Source organism: Chelonoidis abingdonii, chromosome 14, assembly GCF_003597395.2.
Source record: "Chelonoidis abingdonii isolate Lonesome George chromosome 14, CheloAbing_2.0, whole genome shotgun sequence".
In the NCBI taxonomy this organism is placed as follows: domain Eukaryota; kingdom Metazoa; phylum Chordata; order Testudines; family Testudinidae; genus Chelonoidis; species Chelonoidis abingdonii.
This window is the reverse complement of record NC_133782.1, coordinates 6,663,035-6,683,350: the sequence shown is the minus strand read 5'-3', so window position 1 is coordinate 6,683,350 and position 20,316 is coordinate 6,663,035. Positions and strand designations below refer to the sequence as shown.

General features: G+C 45.2%; 2 long non-coding RNA genes across 2 annotated transcripts; one reads left to right on the top strand and one right to left on the bottom strand.

Moving 5' to 3' along the window:
* Positions 1-7,166: 7,166 nt before the first annotated feature.
* Positions 7,167-11,277, top strand: LOC142047773 (uncharacterized). The gene is made up of 3 exons (XR_012657025.1): positions 7,167-7,241; positions 7,357-7,556; positions 11,193-11,277. It is a non-coding gene; the product is annotated as an uncharacterized LOC142047773 (long non-coding RNA).
* LOC116816876 (uncharacterized) lies at positions 11,203-19,814 on the bottom strand. Its single transcript, XR_004371811.2, has 4 exons — positions 19,731-19,814; positions 13,791-13,899; positions 11,839-11,970; positions 11,203-11,289 (listed from the first exon to the last, which is right to left on the bottom strand). It is a non-coding gene; the product is annotated as an uncharacterized LOC116816876 (long non-coding RNA).
* Between the last annotated feature and the right edge of the window lie 502 nt (positions 19,815-20,316).

Genomic DNA, 20,316 nt, shown 5'->3' with positions numbered 1-20,316 from the left:
AAAGGTGGTGATATAGGTATCTATGCAATTTATATCAATAGGATTGTGAGAATGTAAAGAAAGCTGAAGTTTCTCGTTTATCTATTTCCCCCACCCCAATCTGTGTAAAGACATTTTAAAAAGATTCTCCTGATACCCCCTTACTTTTTTTAATTAAATTGCTGGTCTAAAAACCTAGCAGAAAAATTGTATTTCCGGCGGCTGCAGAAGAGCCCTCGCATAGCGCCACCTGCTGCTCCCTCTGCTGTACGGCAAGTATTGTCCGCGGTCCAAGCGCAAGATGCGTAATCCGCAGGGCTGGGGGCCGCGCTGAATGAAGCGCCCACACCGCTTGGTCTTCTATGTTAAGATTAACTTTGTGCCGCAGGTCTCCGCTCATCAAGACACAGCGGACCGGATCCCGCCTTGCTTAGGCCAACGCCCAACCCTACGGGAGCTTGCTCAGGCAGGGATTTCAGCAGCTGGCCCCAGGCACGTGCGTGGAGGAAGAGACAGACACACACGAAGACACGGGGGACAGGGGCATCCCCAAAGGTGTAACTTGGGACCCAGCGCGTGGAGGGTTGGGTCTGGGCCCGCTCGTTGTAAAGGAACACAACGGGGGAGTGGCAGGGGCTGTTTGCCTGGCTGGGGTCCCCCACGGCCCAGGTTACATCGCAGTTTTGTGTAATACCACGTTCCCTCCGGGGGAGTCCCCCTGCCTCGCGGGGATCTTCCAGCAGCTTGGCGTTTGGCAGGTGGTTGGTCTCTGGGGCTGGTCCCCCAGCAGGATTCCCCGGCGCTGGGGAAAGACAGAGAAGCCGGTCCCTGGGCGATGCCATTACCCACCTGTCTACACTCAGCAGCACTAAGACCTACCAGCCAGCCTAGCCCCCCCCAACCCCCTGCATTCGGGCACTGGGGGAGTCCTCCAGCACCGCGCCCCTAGACGCTGTGAATTGCCGCGCGTATCAACTGCGCTCCGCGCACCCTGTGCTCCAGGAGGGGCGCCTGGCTAAGCGGGAGTCTGGGGAGAGGGACAGAGAGCACCAGGACAACTGATCCCATGGATTCCTCCCCACCAGATCAAGCCTGGAGAGGGGCGCCGAGCCTCCCCCCCACTTCAGGCGCTGCAGAACGGGGGTTTGGGCAGACCTGGATCTCTCTCGCACCTGGTATCGGGCAGTCCCCTCCCCTCCTCCCGAGTCTATGGAGTCTCCGCGGGGCAAGGCCCGCACGTGCGAGCTCAGAACAGGCCCGGCTCAGGGAAGGCGGGTTCAGCAGTCTATGGCCAGGCCCGCGCAGCCAGCGCTCTGGTCTGGCTAGACCCGCTGAGCCGCCCTGCTGCGGGTCCCTCCACCGGGCCGTTTTCGTCCCCAGAGCAGAGCGGGGGGAGCCAGCGGACTGGGATTGGGGGGCGGAGAGCGGTCAGGCGGCGTCGAGCCCGCCCTGCTCCCCGCAACCCTGGGCAGCTGGCTGGAGGGGCCGGTTACCTGCCCGGGGTTGGCCCGGAGAGCGCAGGGGGCTCCTGGCCTCTCCACGAGGCAGGTTCCCAGAACGCCAAGGGATCCCCGCCACCAGAGCCAGGCCGGATTTAAAACAATCACCAACCCTGCTCTGACAACATCCTTGCTGCGGTTCAGCAAAGGCCAGGTGTGACACACACACACAATCTCAGGGTAGCACGTTCACACCACAGCAACAGCGCCCCCAAGCGCGCGCAGGGGGTGCACGGAGCTCGCTTCGCCTATTCGCTCCTGTGCTTTTCTAAAAGCCTATGGCGACAGCAGGGCAAGGAAAGCGGGTCCTGGAAATGCCATCAGGCTCTGGGACAAGCGTCTGGAGTTTTTTCCAGGGCCTAGCAGCCACTTCAGTGGACAATGGAGAACCCAAATACCCTCTTCTTCGCTGGCCTTTGCCACTTGCAGGAGAGCCGGGTGTTAGCCGTGCCTGTTGGACTCGAGCAGCAGAGGGATGGCGAGCCCCCCCCCCCCCGAGACCCACGTTAATACCCGCACCACACACGCGCCCATGGCTCCTGCTCACAAAACGCCCGATCCAAACCCACTCAAACAGAGAAAGATCCAACCAAAGCTGCCAGACCTCCCCACCCCCGCCCCGAGAATGGCTAACGCGTCCGGAAGTCTTGACCCACTCACCGATAGTAAGTCCCGCTGGGTGGCCCAGCTGTCTGACTGTCCCACTCCCTGGCAGAAGGGTTACGCCAAAGAGGCAGAAGCTGCATCTTCCCAACACTCAAACACCCACTCAAGGACCCCCAGGTTGTTCAGAGCCAGAGACCACTCTCCCCTGCCACGTGTTTCCCCTTGATTAGAGCCTCCCACGTGGCGAGGACTAGCCGAGAACCTCTCACCTGAATCCCCTTTGCCCCCGGGAGTCAATCAGAAGCGGCTGTAACAGCTGTGCGCTGAGGGGTGGGGGCTCTGCTTTTACACCTGGGGTAACCTCATTTCACCCCGACGCTCTGGCTGCTGGCGCCCAGCCTTGCTCCCAAGCCCAGCAGCTATTCTTCAAAACCTACCAGCCTGGACATCACTGGAGACGATTGACAGCAGCTGAGGATGTGGGGCCGGTATGGCCCAAGGAGCAACCATTAAAGTCCTTTCCTCTTCCCTGGCTTGTCAGTTTCCCAAGGGCTGGGAGTCAGTTGCCCCAGCAGGTTAGGCACTGCAGATCTGTTAAAGCCGTCTGCCAAGCAGATATTGTTCAGAGACAAAGAAACAGCAGAGGCTGACCCTGATTTATTCCTAGCCCCCAGCCTTGGTTCCATTTTACAGATCGGTACATCCAGAAGGAGGCAAAGGCTCAGATCCTCAAAGGTATTTAGGTGCCTGACGATGGGAGTTAGGTAACTGAATACTTTTTAAGAGCTGGGCCAAAAGGGTTTACCCAAGAACACAGGGCAAGCCAGTGCCAGAGAAGAACATCTAGCCCCTAGCTAAACACAGAGCTCCCTGCTGCTAGGGCTTGGTTTGACTAAAGCCAGTAGCAAACCTGGCACTTGATTCAATAGCACAGGATTAGACCCTACAAAGGGCATGATAGTTTCTTCTTATTTCCCCTCCTGGGTCCGTCCCAGTCCCCTAGAGCCAGAGGCCCATTTCTTTTGTGCATCACAGCAAGTTCTTTGTTCCCAGTGACCCACTGCTACTGCACAGAGAACCAGTCCTCTCTGATTTACCCCTTCGCCCTAAACAAACATCAGCCTGTTTGCAGATCTTTGGGAGTGGGGGGAGGTTAAAAGTCTTTACAGTCAAACACTCACATGAAAGTGGACACAGGAATCTACACAATTCCTTCTCCCTGGTGTGGAGCTGCTTTACCCAAAACCCTGCTGTAAATACAGAGGAGGCCCACTGATTTAGCGTTTAGTACCTGATTCCTCACACAAAGCGGACAGAGGCTTCCGAACATCATCTCGCCTCCTCCTGCACCAGCTAGGGAACTGTGTCTCAGCTGCCATTTCTTTTCCATAAGCTGCCCCGCTCCTGCAATGGCTCGATAGCTCCCTCTTGTGTCCAAACCTGAACCCACACTGTGCCCGGGGGTTAAAAACGATAGCAGCGGACAGAGAAGATAATTATGTCTATAAAAGCAGGAGCTAAAGCTCCAAGGATTGCCATTCACACGGGTGTGAGAAGGGGAAGAGGCCTGGAAGTTTTTGATGCATCCCCAATGGTAATGTTAATGAGATAGAGAAGGGTGCCTGCAGCACACTCAAGGGATTCCCAATTGCAACCGGTATATACAGGTCACACTCAAGCTGTTGTAGTGCTAAAGTTTTTCTATTGAACTTTAAGGTTTCTATCTATACGCACCCAGTTCATGAGTAGAAAGAGAGCTTTGGAAATCTGGTCTTTGTTTATCACATTGGCATTCAGCTGGTTTCATGCTCCATACAGAAAATACACAACCCAGCACTGCCCTCATATGCTGATGATCATGCAGATGACATGTAAAAAGAGGAGAATTTGTGACAGAGAATCCTTTCCCCCAACATTTCCAGCCTTGCTTTATTTCTCCAGAATGTCATATTCTGAGGGGAGGAGGCACAATCAGTCACTACTGTATTCATATTATTTATTTGTTGTCCAAGTGGAACTAGAGACTCCACCTGAGATCAGGACCCATTGTACTGGCTGCTGCATGGATGCATAGTAAGAAACAGAGTAGTTCACTCTGCAAAGACAAGGGACGTACCATTTTCAAAGATGGGGAGGGTTAAAGATGTCCAGCAAACCAGGGAATTGAACCCACATTCAACTCTAGTGCCTTAACTACACGTCCAGCCTTCTCACCAGCGGGAATAATTCCTTGGCTCATTCTGTAATGCGGGAAGAAAAAGACCTCACCCCCTAACTTGACAGAGGAGAGACATGTCAAAGCAATGTTCACGGAGATGTCCCCTTCTCAAACCGCTGCACAGTGTTTTGGCTGAATGCCCAAGACAGCCCTCTCCAGAGAAGCAGGTAGCTTCCCAGGGGGCCAGGGAAAGTTTGTGTAGGCCAACAACAGAGGACCAGCATGTGGTCCTTGGTGGGGGTGAGGGGGGGGGGGGTAAACACACTCTTGTCAGAGGGGTAGCTGCGTTAGTCTGTATCCACAAAAACAACGAGGAGTCCAGTGGCACCTTAAGGACTAACCGATTTATTTGGGCATAAGCTTTCATGGGTAAAACCCCCTCTTCTTCAGATACACTCGTTACTTTAGCTGGAATGTGAGCTGACTTTGTAGTTCATGTATCAATTTCCCCCCATATGGCCCAAGACTCCTGCTTCCTGATTGGAGGACACAGAGATATTGGCAGCAAATAAATCTCATCTAAGCATTGCACAACCCAAGCAAACTTTGGAGTTACTTGGTGCCTAGAAGAGAGGAAGGGTCCTTCTCCAGGGTACATATTGACCCCCATTACCACGAGATCTGAGCACCTTATAATCTTCAATACATTTACACACAAAATCCCGTGAGGTAGGAAGGTGCTGTTATTCCTGTTTATCAGATGGGGAACTGGGGCCTGGACAGACTAGCTTCTCACAGGAACTCTATAGCAGAGCAGGAAACTGAATCTTCATTTCTGGCTAGCACCCTAAGCGGGCCATCTCTTTACTATGATTTACTGGGCTCTTCACAACCACAAGTAAATATTTCATGCCCATGCCCTAGTCCAAAATAGTAGCTGAGAAGGGAAAGACAAGGTCTATACATAGGGCTTGAATGTCTTCTAACCTATGCTGATGTAAATCAGGAGTTACTCCCCTGATACTAATGGAGTTATATCCATGTGAACCTGATGCGTGTGGGTAGAGAATAAGGCCCACACAGTGTAAAACAAGCAGGAAACAGGACAAGGTGTAGTTTAGGACATTTAACCATGAAGTCATCATCAGTGATATTTGTTCCCAAGACCTTTTTGAGCCATTTTCTGAAATAGAAGAGGATGGGTTATTAATCCATTTTAAAAACTTCTCTTCTCTCTTAGGAAATGGTCCATCTGTCTAGAGTCAGGAGCCTACATATGTACACACATGCCTCTAACTGATGAGGGTGATGAATAAACTTCCCCTATGGGCCAATTATTCCTTTATTGACCAAAAAAAGTTTGTGAATGGGAGATGGCAGCTTGCATGGGGAATGGGCAGGGGGCAGAGTGGTCCACAAAACCACCTCTTAATTGAGGTTCAGTCAACATATTTTGAAAAGTCTGAGCACCCTGGCATTAGTACAAACTGAAGGCCAAACTCTGCTTGCCTCAATCACTGTTCCTTTGAACTTCTCAGTCTATTTAGTCATACTAATAGGCTCAAACCAAGAAAGAGAAGAGAAAAAGAACACATTTATCTTAAACAAACCTCAGAATGAAGATTCAAGTGCATTACCAGGAGGACATCAAGCCTCTACCACAGCGGTGTCCCTGCACATTCTGCCCCACCAGACTGCCATTTGTCTTAACCTCCCAATAAATATTCTTGCATGCCTGGTTATATTATTTAAGAACATAAGATATGAAGGAAAGTATGTTGGTGTAGTCGTCCCATTGTGCACATGGTCAAAAAAGTGTGAAGAGAAGGAAGGTGTAACAGCCCCTTCTTTTCTCCCTCCTCTTCCCCCAAGGAGAAGGTCAAGTGGTCTGGGAGAAACCAGGGATGAAAGAAGTTCAGCAGGTAGCTCTATTCCAGTCAAAAGGCCTGGACATTAGCATTCCACCTGCCCTACCGAGAGGGAAAAAGTCTTTTACAGGACATCACCGATGTTCAAGGGAATTCACCCTGTAGAGTCTGTAGTTTGCTTAAACTGGGCTGGCAGAGGTTTTATGGTGGGAGAGGAGTAGATTTTTATGACATTATGTAACTTTTGGGAATATAGCATCAGTAACTTAAGAACTGCTCTGTATTTGAAAGTAGAGCTTGTGTTGTTTTGGTAGCTATTGTGTGAGTACTAGGATGACATGTTTCATGCAAGAATAATTTTCACAAGGCTGCTCGGAACCCTGTAGTTAGTCCCTACAGCGCCAATTGCTTAGTGGAAGCATGCTGCGTAAAGAGAGGCAATACAGTTTTAAAATAAAATGGAAAGAAGGGACACTAATCAAACTGACTCATACATGGAGGGGACTAGCACACCAAATCACTAAGAAGGAAAACAGAGCAAGAGATCAGTCCCTGGAAGGAGCCACAGATGACCACATGAGGGCACTACTCAGCATCTGTTACATCTCCTGGAGTTTTATTTTATAGCTTATGCCAGAAACTGGAAACAGACCTATCAAGAGGGCTGTGCTGCAGACAGTGCTTTGGGTGCTGAGACAGTATTTCTGGAGTTTGAAAGAAAATGCAGAGGAGACATTGTTTAAAGCTCCCAGGTGGTGTCTGTCACTTAGCCGCCAGTGAATGACTCAATACCCTTAACCTATTCAGATGCTGAGCCATGGATTTGGTTTTGAGATGGTGGCTTGAACTGGATTTCACTCTGAGCTGGGGATGCGGTCAGAAGTGACCTAATGCTGCCTCCTTTCCCTAGTCCAGTTTCACTCTCTCTGTGGAGTAAATATCCTCTCTTGCTGTTTATCTGTAGTGTTCACAGAATGAAGCCCGGCAATGGCACATAATGCAGGATTCTTTCCTCCTCAGCACTTGTGTCCATGATTTTCCTGTCTTCTATTCCAGTCTGACTTTACTTTGGAAACCCTTTGGAGTTTGGCAGGACAAGCTGACACTGCCTCCCTGTGATCTACTAACAAGGTATTTATTGATACAGCAAGAAAACTAGAGATTTCATTTCACTCCATTATTCCTTCATCACAGAACAAACACCTTATCAGTCTGATTCTCCATTGACTCGCAGTGCTTTACACAGGTGTAAATGACTACAGAAGCAGCAAGGAAGTGGAGAATCAGGCCCCAGGAAGGAACCAGCAGAAATCTTAAGAGGGAGAGAAACTCCTTGTGCTTTCCAGAAGATGGCGCTCATTCTCCATTTGATTGGGGAGCAGCCTGAGCTTGAGGCAGAGAAAGGAGCTACTTGAACAAGATGCAAAGATACTTTGCTTGAGCCTGGTGATGTGATCCTTTGTTTTGTGTTTATGATCTGGACATGCAAAAATAAAACAAACACATATGTACCCAGAGAGCAGCTCAGGACAAGAGACCAAGGCCCAGATCCTCAGAGATATGTAGACGCTTATTTTAACTCCTACCCATTTCAGTGGAAGTTAAGTGTCTAAGAACTTCGAGGATATGAGTCTTCTGTAGGCTGCCATGCCCATGTGGTATGTCTTACAGATGGTACTGCTGTGTGCCAAGCTCCATGGAGCCACTAAATGATAGTCAAGAAAACACCTCTTGAAATCACAATAGCACAATGGGAATTTTATCCCAAGCCACATGCCCTTCCCATCTGTTTGCAGACTGGTATAATGGAAAAACAGAGACAGGCACTTTCACACCCCAGTGACTAAACTTAGGCACCTGAATCCATATTTAAGCCCCTGTGCATGGTGCTTGATTTTCAAATGCCCTAAGCTCCCCTGTCTCCTTCTGACAGGTGCTCAGCAGCTCTGTAAACCATTTATTTAGGGGCCTAAATATAGATCTAGTTGACTAACTTTTAAGCACCCAGGTGTGGACATATTTGATCATAAGCTTAACTGTGTAGTAGAAGAAAACAAATCAGTGTCTGAGCAACCATGAGACAAGAAGCTCTTTGCACAGAGTTAAAGGTCTCCCTCTTTGCAGCTGCAAATTGGCTTTACCTTGGGCTCCTTGCATTCTGCTCATGTCCATTATAATCTCCCTCTTTAATGCCCTCTTCCCTAGAACAAGCTTGGCTCTCAAATGTCTAATGAAAAGGAGGAAAGCGAGATATGTAAAACTGATCACACTGTTAAAACAAAAGCTTTGCAATGGCAGCTTGTGCTGCAGATTTCTAATTTACTGAAATATTCTCCGCAATAAAGTCTGTCAGTTACCTAAAGAACAGTCCCCTTCATTAGGATCTACCACTGGATAATTGATAGTCAAAAACATAATGGATGTAATGGATGTCAAGCGAAACCACCAGGCAGTAATGTCTGCAATGATAGGATAATTGAACTTTTTTTTTAAATGAACCAATACTTAAAAAAATTATTCTAATACACAAAGAGCAGAATGACATTTTCTCTTAATTTGAATTACATGGAATAGGCTGTTGCCACAGGTCCCCTGCTGAGGAAAAAAAACAGACATTGATCCAGCGATAATGTTCTCTCACAATGATTTCATTTTTATTAGGCCAGATGACTGACGTAGATGTAATCATCTGATCTGATTCATGCTGTTGCAGCTACAATGTATGGCGGCTCATTGTAGCATTATAGACTGGCTGTAGAGACTAGGGTCCAGATCCTTGGCTGGTGCGCATCAAAGTCCAGATTTCCATCGATTTCAAAGGAGCTACCTTGGTTTGCACCAACTGATTTCAGTGGAGCCATGTCGACTTACACATGCTGATCCACTTTAGGAAATGACCCCAACGGTGGCCAATTGGAAGAATAGCAGTGCAGCTATTCAAATACAATGTTTGGAAAGAGGTTTTTATTCATAAAGTCCTATGTAGCGCCCTTCGATGACCCTCAGTACCACAGTATCTGAGCACGCTACAGACTTGAATGTGTTTATCCTCACCATGCCCCTGTGAGGTCAGGAAGTAGTACTATCCCCGTTGTACAGAGCAGGAGCTGAAATACAGTGAGATTCAAGCCCAGATCCTCAACAGTATTCAGGCTCCTATTGATTTCATAGTAGCTACTCAAAGACCTGGCAGTCATTGTCAGCCTGCAGGCAGTCTCCCCCCCTCCCCGACTCCCACCCCCACTCCCACCCCAGCCACACCCTTCCCGCCTGAAAAAGTCTTGTTTTCAAGGACTCCAAAATGGAGCGTTGGGTAGAATAACCCATCCCCTTATTTTGTCCACCAATTAAGCCTAATTTCCAAACCACCAATTTTAGTTTACTGATTTCCAGTGTTACACTTCTCTTGTTTACCACACAAGATTTTAACACAGCACTTGAGTTATTTCAATGAGAGCTAGGCTTCACAATACCTTGGAAGATCTGGGCCTGAATCAGTTGCCCAAGGTCAGACATGACGTGAGCAAGGAAATAAACTCAAGTCGCAGGCTAGTGCCCTAACCGCCCCTTCAGCTAATCGTAAAATTGGTTTTTGACTGGCTGAAGTTTCAGGTTTTAACTGTTTTCAGTGAGTAATAACCCTCTACCTAGAAAGCTGATTGGCTGGCATAGATTTTATTATGATAATGTTTAGCATTTATGGAGAACTTTGTTGCGTACAAACATTAAATGAACTTCACAAGCCCTGTGAGCTAAGTTTATTGCAGGGGTTGGCAACCTTTCAGAAGTGTTGTGCCGTGTTTTCATTTATTCACTCTAATTTAAGGTTTTTCGTGCCAGTAATACATTTTAACATTTTTAGAAGGTCTCTTTCTATAAGTCTATACTATATAACTAAACTATTGTTGTATGTAAAGTAAATAAGGTTTTTAAAATGTTCAAGAAGCTTCATTTAAAATTAAATTAAAATGGTGGCCAGGACCTGGGCAGCGTGAGTGCCACTGAAAATCAGGTTGCGTACTGCCTTCAGCATGCGTGCCATAGGTTGCCTACCCCTGATCTATTGTGAGATCACTCTGTGACAAATGACAACACAGGGGCAGAACTGAATGAGTTGCTGAATGGCTCCAAAAAGGAGTGTCTAGTAAGACATTCCCATTAGAAATTGCTTACTAGGAATGGATTTTCAAAAGATCACAGCACTCAGAAGTTCCCATTGTTCTCTACAGGGGGAGTAACCATTTTCCTTAGTGGGAACTGTTGGATGGTGAACAATTTTGAAAAAAAGACTTGACTCTAATATTTAATGAATATTAGCTCTGGCTGATTAATGGGGGGTGAAGAAGAAAGACAGTGTTCATAAATTATTCAGATTCCAGATGGTGGTTTGGTGCATTATTCAGTACTTATTTTTTGTTACTTTTTGTCCTGAGGATTAAAAAGTTTAGATCCTCCAATCAAGGAGAAAAAACAGCATCTTGGGACTCAGATTGCCAACTCCCATTGGCCATCCCATCCAACAAACAGCAAAAAGTGGAAGTTGAATAGGTCATGAACACCACTCAGAATGAAAGTTGTTCTCAAATCTGTTTGCCAAGCCCCTACAAAAAAGAGACACATTTGAAGGAATCACATATGATTCTGGAGCTGAAAAACGGGGCTACCTACATTTATCAGACCATGCACTCATAATTTATCTGTCCGTCTCTATTTTAATACACACAAGACTCAGATAGGTAACACATAAAGAACAACTGGAGCAGAAACCTCCAGAAGGGAAAGTTCCTTTGAAATATCTCTGACATTCCCAGAAAACTGAATTTGCACCTAAAATTGCCAAGACTTTGAAGATAAAAAATATATATTTTTTCATCACTGTGTTTAAATGTTAAAGACCCTGGCATTCGCTTCAGGCAGTAACCTCTGAATACAGTTCTTTCTAACCATTAGCTTACATCAGCCATTAGCTGCATTTTGTACGTATGCAAACAAGTACCAGGTACCATGCCTTCTTACATAAAAGCATTTGTCCTAGCTATGCTATGACATTTATTTCCGTGTTCTTTCTATCCTTTTTGGCAGAGCTGCTGTCACAGTCTCTCACCCAACGTCAACTCAGCACCTTCTGCTGTTTTCATCGTAGACATCAGCTCTCTGCAGGTTCTGAGATGGGGTGATACTAGAACAGGGAGTGACAAATGAAGTACCATGGGACAAGAAGAAAGGGCACGTTACCCCCAGGCAAGTTGGAGAGTTTTTCCTAATAGGATTTCACTGATCTATAATAAATGTTCCAGTCACAGAATATCAGGGTTTGGAAGGGACCTCAAGAGGTCATCTGGTCCAACTCCCCGCTCAGAGCAGGACCAATCCCCAGACAGATTTTTACCCTAGTTCCCTAAATGCCTCCCTCAAGGATTGAACTCACAACCCTGGGTTTAGCAGGCCTACACTCAACCCACTGTAAAAGTGGAGAGTCTCAGTGCTTAAAGAAACACTGGACTAAATAGTGACCAAAGCAAAAAGAGAAAGAAAAATGTAGCTCTTTGGTACAAATTAAAAAAAATAAATACTGCATGTAACACACCGTTGCGCCTCCTTAGCTAGGCGGCATGAATAGACTCTGCTTCTAGAAAACTGGTTGTTGCATAGGTGTGTGTCCACAGAGTGGCAGCTATTTGAATCCTGTTTTATTTACAAAAAAAGAATAATAATGAAATGTTCTGACCTGAGAGCCTGAAGCCTTCTGTCTTCGGAGAAGGTACTTTATGAGAACAGCGCAGCCCTCACTTCCCACCGCAGCCTGCCAATAGGCCCAACCCTGAATTGGAGGGGCCATTTCAAGGCTCCAGAGCTAGAGCTGATTGGAAAATGGCAATTATTTTTCCACAAGGAATTTCCATTTTTAAAAAATTTTGTCCAAATTTCAAATGAATTTTTTTAAATGACCCCTCCCCCTCATCAAACGACATTTTTCCTGTTCAATTTTTGGACTCCAAAAACTGGTTTTGGTTAAACAAAATCAATGAAAACTTTCACATTGTTTGTCCAAAAATCAGAATTTTGTTGAAAATTACATTTTTCCATGAAATGTTTCATTTTTGACGAAATGCCATTTTTGGTCAAAATTACTTTTCAATTAAAAATGTTTTGACCAGCGCAAGTCAGTGGATAGTTCATTCTCTGTACTCAGTTAGTTCTTGGAAGCTAAGTAAAGCTTTGCACCTGCTAACAAAGGTGTGTTTTTATGTTGGGGTAACTAATGAATATGAACAATCTTGAGGTAAAAACACAGTGATGACAAGTTTACCACAGGGTAAATTAGGCCAGGTGAACCAGGAGTGAGGGGATAGTGCTGACCTCACTTAGTTTACCTCATGGTAAACATGTCATCAGTGTGTTTTTACCTCAGGATTATTCACATGCATTAGTTACCCCAACATAAAAACACACCTTTGTTAGCAGTGAAGACAAGGCCTAAGCTGTGACATGGATATCTGCCTAAGAGAAAGTGACCTGAGATTTCCAAGCTCATTTCATGCAGACCAGGGAATGGACAGGCGGTAGAGCTTTGTTCTAGTATAACTATTTTGGATAGAGATGTGATTATTTTTTTTTTTTTACCCACATTGGCTATGTCTACATGATGAGCTTGGGGAGTGATTCCCAGCTTGCACAGACAAACTCACGTTAAAATAGTAGCATAAATGTGGTACCAGGGGCAGCTGCAGCATGTGCTAACAGCCCTGGGTACGTACCCATGGAGTTCAGGTGGTTTGTACTCAGGGAGGCGACCACAGTACCACCACTGCCCATCCTACCACAGCTAGCTCAAATGAGAGCTAGCACAAGTATGCCTATGCCAGCTGGGAATCACACCTCTAGCTTATAGTGTAGACATAGCCACAGTCATAGTACAACCCCTAGAGTGGATGCAGTTATACTGGTATAAATGTGTCTTCTATGTAGCATTTCCCCTGTCCCATAGGGGAATATTGACATCATTAGAGAAGTACAACTCTTGTGCAAAGATGAGGCCAAGGTCTAGTGTATAACCACTGAGTCAAGCTTGATTTAAGCTATTGATTTAGCTAGCTACCTGTAGAATATCCCGTAGTTCTGTGGTTAGTGCTCTGGCCTAGGATGCCAAAGACCAAGATTCAATTCCCCCACCCTCTCTATGAGAGGGGGAGAAAGGATTTGACCTGGGGGCCCCCCACCTCCCAGAAGAATCCTCTTACCACTGAGCAATGGGATAGTCTGATGTGGCAGTCCCTCAATTTCTCTTGTTGAAGCTATTCCACTGTGAATAACTAATAAAAGAGTGATTGGAGCAGGGGGAGTGGGCTCAGGGTCTTCCACCTCTCAGGTGTGTGCCCTAAGCACTGGACTACAAAATTGTTCATGTTCTCTCTCCCTCTGTCTCAGGCCCAGTGACACAGAGGAACAGTCATTGGGCGAGAGAGACTCTGTAGTCCAGTGGTTTCATTATTTATCCCTAATGGAACAGCTTCAGCAGGAGCGATTGAGGGCACCCCCCCATCAGAATATCCCAAAGCTCACTCTCCTGAGAAGAATTCAAATTGTTTCTCTCTCTTGGGCAGAGAATGGGGAATTGAGCCTGGGTCTGCCACATCCCAGCTGAGTGCTCTAACCACTGGGATATAAGTTATAACTCACCTCTTCCTCTCCCTGGCTCCAGGAGGCATTCCAAGATGCCTGTTTTTCCACATTCATTGTATAGGGAGCCTGGACGTCTAACTCAGCTTTGTGGATCGCCGTGCTGTTCCTGTGGGGGCTAATAATAGGAGCCCATATAAGACAAAGCCCCAAATATTGGGACTGTCCCTATAAAATCGGGACATCTGGTCACCCTATGTCAAAGCCCAAATGCAAAACTTTGCTTCATTAAACTGAATCTCCTTGCCACTAAATTCAGGTGAAGTCCTTGAAGACGGGAAAGTCACTGACATAGAAATGACTGAAAAGGTTCTAGAGATGCCATAGGAAATTATAGCCAATTAGATTCAATGTCATCCATGGGGGATGTGTTAGAGAGTGTTTAAGGGATCAAATGTGAAAGCACAGCTTGAGTAAGGAGGGCCGGTGTGGTCTGGGCGAAGGAAGGCTATGTGGCTAATTTGATGGAACTCTCTCAGAATATTACTGCTAGACCAGTCTGAGTGAGCAAAACGGGCATCGCCTATTTAGATGTGGAGCGAACACTGGACACGGCTCCACAGAAAAGGTTAATGATCTAGGTGGGGAGTCCCAGAATAAATGAATGGCTTAATGGCTTTATGCACGGGAAATTGGCCAAACGCAAAGGAACAAGTGGGAAGGTCTTAATGGAAACTTTCTATGTCAGGAGGAGATTGTTACCGGGGTTCCTGTAATGGACCAACACAGCCAGCTCACCTGGCACAGAACAAAACCTGGCAGGGCTGTATTGTGAGTGACTGAGCTCCCTAGGGCAGGGAGCAGTTACGTTAGGTCTGAAGCACCATGACCTTGTATAAACATGGCTCTCAGCAGTTTCATTCACAGCTGTTGGATTTTTGCATTTGTTTTGCACTGTCTCTCCTCCATTGTTCTGTTCTAATGGATTTTTTTAGAGCACTTTTCAGAACTAACAGAAGTACAAACAAAGGCAACTGCACACAAGTGACAGGGGGCTCGATCCTGTTCCCAGTCACTTCTGCGATCATTTTGCCACTGACTTCAATGGGGACAGATTCAAGGCTGTCAGATGGTAAGACTGGCTGAACACGCCTAGATTGCCAGGGTTGCAGAGTGTGCGCATCACACTGGGAATTGAGGCTGAGATTTTTCTAAGCGATTCAGAGCCCCCAGTCCCTTACTCAGTGTTGATGGTGATGGCCGTTATTTTTAATGGCTGGATAGTTTCGTGTTAAGGGTACATCAACGGGGTGTGGGCAGAAGACATTTGAAATAATGTTCATTTTATTATCATGGAACCTCATTTTCATAAACTCGAGCTAATCAAACTGGTACACACATGTAGGTGCCAATGCATGCCTAATCTGCACATGCAGTTCCTAGGACTAAGCATAGAGCAGGTAGCCATTGACTAGATCAGGCCACTTGCAACTGCTCCATTTGTGCACATACTGCAATTGCATGCATAAATTAGGCACATAAACGCATGTATTCCAGGATATTTCACTTACTAGGACCAAGAACTACTCCATGTTGCTCTTTGAGCCCATGATCTAGCTGCAGAGCCATATTCCTGAGACATTATGATACAAATAGTGGACCTTCTGAGCTCTATACATACCTATAGGCTAACATTTTCAAAAGCAATGGGATGCCCAACATAAGTCACGGTGAAGAGAATGTTGTAAATTGGAGAGGGTTCAGAGAAGAGCCACAAAATTATTAAAGGCTTAGAAAACTTGCCTTACAAACTCAAAGTGCTCAATTTATTTAGCTTAACAAAGAGAATGGTAAGGTGTGACTTGATTACAATCTGTAAGTATCTACATGGGGAAAAATATTTAATAATGGGCTTTTCAATCTGGCAGAGAAAGGTTAACACAATCCCATGGCTGGAAGTTGAAGCTAGATGCATTCAGACTGGAAACAAGGTGTACATATTTAACAGTGAGGGTAATTAACCACTGGAACAATTTACTAAGGGTTGTGATGGATTCTCCATCACTGACATTTTTTAAATCAACTTTGGATGTTTTGCTAAAAGCTCTGCTCTAGGAATTATTTTGGGTCAGTTCTATGGTTTGTGTTATACAGAAGGTCAGACTAGAAGATCACAATGGTTCCTTCTGCCTTGGAATCTATGAATCAATAAAAGAGGCCTGATTCTCAGGGGGTGGGTGCTCAGCACTTTTTGAAAATCAGGCCCCTTTTAAGGCATCTCAGTTCATCAACCCAAAATTGATACCACTAAAATCACTAGTTAATATAGAAAATCTTGGCCAGAGAGCTCATGCAGTAACAAACAATATGATGGACATCAACAGGCTAGTAAAAAGAATCCTCCCCAACCCCAGCAATTGAACTTGAAACATTTTCAAGGACATGTAATGAGACACAAATAAGGGGTTAGAACTTGGTATCTGAATGTAATCTCCAAAAACCCAAATCAAAACTGTCTAACGGGAATGAAATGCAAGATAATTGCTTTCTCAGGGAATTCTCCAAGATGTAGCATGGTCTTTATCAGATTACATTATTATCCACATATAAAGCATCAGCAGGTCATAATGCAATTGTCAGGACAGCCACCTGAACCCGAGCTTTAATGCCAGGGTAACTTTTGTTAGAGGAAGAAAATAAAAAGGGGTGTGCATGTAGGGTTGGATTTTGTGGTACACAGAATTGCTTGTTCTTGAAGTAGCTTAGGATTTCTATAATACAGTCAGCACTGCCTGTCCAAACTTACTATCTTTTTATCAAATCAAACATCCCATTGTAATGTCTATTGCTATGCTGATATTAGAAACTCTGCTGGAAAGTTACAAATGTGAAAAGCTGTGGCTACCTGTAAAAGATGTCCAGGGATTTCTCTTTCTGCCCACTTGACATTTGACTGCATCTCTCACTTCCATCTTAATACAAAGTGTGCTATAAAGTACCTCACCCTGTTTCTGGGAGAAGGCAAAAATCCTCACTTAAATACAAAACCAGAGCATCTTAATGTTGATTTTTGTTGGCTTTTTACATGGTTTTTTTTTAGCAAAGCCTTTGACTGCAGAAATAACATGCAGATCAACTGATGACTTCATGCAAAACAATAGTAATATGGCAGTATTTTAGGAAGGGTTGAATTGAGCTGGTACCCAATGGTGCGCCATACTAGCCCTTCAGCAATGTTCTTATCAACTGCTGCAGACTGTAAGCTTTCGTGCGTGTGTGTGTGTGTGTGTGTGTGGCTTGATTTTCAAAACTGTTGTGAGAAAGCACAGCTGCCATAGAGGTTAATGGACATTAAGTCTTATGCTTCTAGTGTTGTGGAGGTAAACTTCAGAATGCCACTTGATGCAATATCATTGAGTCTCTGACTAGACACACTGAAACAATGGTTCAGAGAGGTGTGAACTGCTCCCATTCAACTCAGCAGGAGGGTGAATCTGAAGTCTGCCCAGGATCACTCAAATGTCAATGTTAACTGTTTCAATGATAATCAATTCAGCAGAAACATCTGGTGACTGTGATTGTGGGTGCCGATTTGATGGCGTGCCATCACTTTTATCAATGGTTTTAAGCAACAGAAGAACCACAGGTGCCTGCCATCTCAGCTTCTTTTTGGCCTTCTGCAAGTTCCTGCATATGACAAAACCCATTCTTGCAGAACTACCCTTCTATGGATGGCTTCCAGACAGTCATTGTTTGATTTACTTTTACAGCATAACCAGCTGCTCATCTTCTTATAAGGCCATGGCTACATTAGACATTTCAAAGCGCTGCCCTGGCAGCGCTGCGGGAGCGCTGCCGCGGCAGCGCTTTGAAGTGTGAGTGTAGTCAAAGCCGCAGCGCTGGGAGAGAGCTCTCCCAGCACTGCTTGTAAACCACATCCCTTATGGGTGTAGCGTGCAGCGCTGGGAGCCGCTTTCCCAGCGCTGCCGCCCTGATTACACTGACGCTTTACAGCGCTGCATCTTGCAGCGCTCAGGGGGGTGTTTTTTCACACCCTAGTTGCAGCGCTGTAAAGTGCCAGTGTAGCCATGGCCTTATGCTCCTCTGATTAAGGCTTTACAAAAATGTGAAAAGATTTTTTTGGCCGGGTTCTATTTTATTTTAGTTATGGTGAACTGTTCAGACCTCTTCTTCCTCCACATTTTGTCTTTTTTCTACATTCCCCCTTTTCATCTAATGTCATCACATTGTTTCAGTTCTCCAAGCCAGTCTCATGGTTCCTCCAGTGCAGTAAGGCCAGATCCTCAGCTGGTATAAATCAGGATAGTCCATTGAGCGATGTCAATTTACATCAGATCAAGAACTGACCCCTAGTGAACATGGCGATAAAATCACTCACCTCTCTATCTGTATAGAGCGAAAGCTGGTGCTATTTGTCACTGTATTTGGCTCTTCAAAATGCAAACCAAACCAAAAATTTAAAAATATTATGGCTGGTTTTTATACCCTGGGTTTAATAAGGTCTCTTTGAAGAAAAGAATAATTTACAGGAGGCAGCACGTCCTGTTCTACCAAGGATAGATTCTATGTAGCATCATTCAGTCTGAGCAGGCTGCAGGTTTAACTGTATTAGAAGTGAGGCAATTAGATCATCAAGGACATTTTAACTGACAGGGCTGTGTCTTCCCTTCGTTCTTTGTACAATATATTTTGCTTGCAGACCTCCATGAGCCATAGAACAGCACAGGCAGAGGTACAGCCTATAAATCCCACCTTCTTTGTGACTTGCTGGTCCTTGTAAGTCATTTTAAAACTGATTCAAGGTCTGTTGTAGTTACTATACCCTCTGCCTCTGGACAAACTGTACTAAGGTGACTAATGGAACAGTTAGTCACCTTGGAATAACTCTGATGATTTCCTTACCTGTACATGAGCTGCAGCTGCAGCCATCCTTCTTCTGTTATAACCACTAGGCAGTCGAGATGGCGTGCCTGGGTTTACACTGCTGGTATGTTTGTCTTTTACAAGTCATGCAATGACTGCACAAAGGACGAGAACTCCTCACACCTCAACCACTGACATTTCACACCAATGATTTGCAGGCACAGAAGTATTTACACGGAGATTTCATTATATATGGCACAAAAGGTTTGTTTACTTTATTAACTTTTAACTTCACCACCCCCTTCTTCCCAATCTCCAATCCCCTTCCAAGTCTTCCTTCCCTTCCTGTCTTTCACTAGGCCACACCTAACATGCCCTCACACAAACCACAACATCAAAGTCAAAATCACGACACTAACATGTTATTTGCTGTCATCACCTTCCTCTGCCGCATGTTTGATTTGCTTGTGTGTTATACCCCTTCTCCCTACGCTGTTTGTCTAGTCGAATTACTTTGTAAACTCTTTGAGGGAGGGATTCTCTCTTAATCTTTATGCTTGCAAAATGCCCCTGCTCTGGGATTTTGACAAATAATTACCTCAGCCTACAGCACTGATGAATTAATAACTATCCAGGTTCAATAGCCTAAAAGCCCCTTCCAGTAAATGCCTTACATTTGGTTACTTACCATTACCAAAAGTATATATTCACCAGTAAATATCTGATCATCAATACTTCCATCTTGTCAGTCTCATTCCTCTCCACTGTTACTGTGGACCACTTATTCTTCTATAAAAATACTAGCCAGTTAGCGGGAGGTGATTAAGAGCAGTGTGCTTAGCACATTGCCCAGTGGTGCTGGAATAAGTCATTTCCACCATAGCAGGAGAGGTTTTTGTATATTTTCCTGAACCTGGGCTTCTCACTGCAATACAATCCACGGTCATTGCACTAGTACCAAGATGTGTTTGAAATCTAACAAAAGAAAGGAGTATCCATGTGTCTGTCTCTACTGTGACTTCAAACTTTCAGTTGGTTATATCTATTATTTAAAACAAACCCAAAAAGATTAATTAAAAACCAATCTAAAGGACCTTCTTATTCTCTTCTCCTTACCAATCCACTTCTTCCAGGACTTGTCTCCAATTCTCACACACTTTAAAACTGTTTAGCTTGCAAATATCTGGTAGATTCCCCCCCAGCAGACTCAATATGTCAAGGAGGAATGTGAAAATGTCTTGCTCGTGAATGAAAACATTTTGATAACTCACTCATGGAGTCACTATTCATCACCCATCAAGTTCTTTACTCATCACTGGTAGGTGAAATCTCCCATGGGAGCTTATCATGTATCTTCCGGATTTTACACCATGAAATGTTTTGGAGCTGCTCTTTAGCCCCAGCTAGTAAAAGACAGATTCCTCCCCCCCACCCCACCTTATTTCCCCCTCCCCTGCATTAATTTTGAAACAGCATCATTAGAAAGAGCTTTTATAGACACAAAACCCAGTGTCTGTGACCTTGGAGATAACTTTAAAGATTGAGTGTTATATGAGCTGAATGTGCACCAATGGGACAATGAAGGATACACTTCTTTGACTGAAGGGTTAAAACCAGGAGCTCTTCTTTCATTACCTGTCAGATCAAACAAAGAATCATTATTATTTCTGTGTCATAGTCACACTTTACATGTTACAGGTCA